Consider the following 1,913-nt stretch of genomic DNA (forward strand, 5'->3'; position numbering starts at 1 on the left):
TCTTTCCTTTGTGATTGTCAAATAGTGCCAGAGGAATTAAACTGCTGTTCACCCCCCAGGCTGTCTCCTTTTCTTTCTTTAAAAGTCGGTGCTTTCTGGGGTTCCAGATCTCCCTCAAGAGAGACCAAGGACAGTCCTAAACAGAAATTCTGGAAGCAAAGAATTCTATTGAATATATGAACAGCAGAAACGACAGTGTGAGGAGAAAATGTCAGATCTCAGAGATACATCAGAAGGACAAGACCATACACTCAGACATACCTCAAAAACAGCAAAAGAGTAAGGAAAATTGATCCAGCCACTACTAAATAGTGCTAAGAAGACTGACCAAAGGTAGAGAAAAATTAGCAGCACATATGAAATAAAAATATGTTTACAGAAACCTTACAAGAAAATTTTCTAAGTATGGAGGGTAACTACACATACAGGTAAGCAAGGCTCGTAAAATTCCAAATTACAAGAGAAGTGGTTCCTCATGACACATCACAGTCAAAATCCCAGAGTTTCAACACAAGGACAGAATCTTCAAAGCTGTCGGTGAAAAGCAAAAAATCCATTATAAAGATAGACCCATTAGATCTATAGCACTTTTCAACACACAATTTAAAGACCAGGAGAGCATGGGGGAATTTATTCAAGCCCTAAGAATACAACATTTTGGGATTTTTTAAAAGACATGGTGTCATTTGTAGTTAAGGGTATCCTTGAACTCACTACATAGCCCTGGCTGGCCTCAAACTCATGGTGATCCTCTTGCTTCAGCTTCTCAACTGCTGGGATTACAGGCATGCACTACCTCAGCCAGCTAGAAAATGACTTTTAACTGTAATATATCTGGCATTATACAACAAGGATATATGCACACCCATGTTTATAGCAGCACAGTTTGTAATAGCTAAAGCAATCAAGTACTACTCTGCCATAAAAAGGATAATCTTGAGACATTTCTAGGAAAATGGGTGCATCTTAAGACCATACTCTTAAGTGAAATAAATCAGACACACACGTGTAAATATCACATTGTCTCTCTTGTGTGAGAAATTGAAATGGTAAATAAGAACTAAAATATATAATAGATATTGTGAAATAGGAAGTAAATGTTCAAATAGGAAGGGGAAATAAGGAGGGAGAAAGAGAGAAAGGAAGGAAAGGGAAAGGAAAAACAGAGTAGAAGGAAAAAATGGAAACAAAGAACTGGGCATGGTGACATACACCTATAATCTCATCACTTGGGAGGCTGAGGCAGGAGAATTATGTTGAGTTCAAGGCCAGCTTTGGCTACAGAGTGACTTCAAGGACAACCTGAACTACAGAGTGAGACCCTGTCTTTCAAAAACTAGTTATCTACAGAGTATTCGACCCTACTGCCATAGAATACACATTCTCAGCAGCATATTGATCTTTCTGCAAAATGCACCACAAAGCCCAAAAATCTTTCTTAAATAAATACACAAGAATCAAAATTATCCCATGTACATTATCAAATCATAGGACACTGAAACTAGAAATCAATTTCAAAAGAAACAACATAAATTTTGCAAACACCTGGACATAAATAACACAGGCTGGAAAACTCAATGGATCACAGAAGAAATCAGGAAGAAATTAAAGAATTCCTAGAAACAAATGATAATATCAGGGGCCGGGGATTTAGCTCAATGGTTGTGCCACCTGCCTTGCAAGCACAAGGTCCCCAGTTCAAACTATGGTGCCAAATAAATGACACCAGAACAACATGCCACAACCTACGGGACACAATGAAAGCTCTCCTAAGACAGAAATTGATTTCTGAGAATGCTCACACTAGAAAAACATAGTGAGCCCAAATAAATAATCCAATGATGCACACGAAGGTCCTAGAAAAGGAGAAACAATCCAAACCCAAATCTAGGACAAGGAGGAAAATCACAAAG

The sequence above is a fragment of the Heterocephalus glaber genome, unplaced genomic scaffold, assembly GCF_053883595.1.
Source record: "Heterocephalus glaber isolate CG9 unplaced genomic scaffold, H.glaber_assembly_v1.0 deba00001244, whole genome shotgun sequence".
NCBI classification, from domain to species: Eukaryota; Metazoa; Chordata; class Mammalia; order Rodentia; family Bathyergidae; genus Heterocephalus; species Heterocephalus glaber.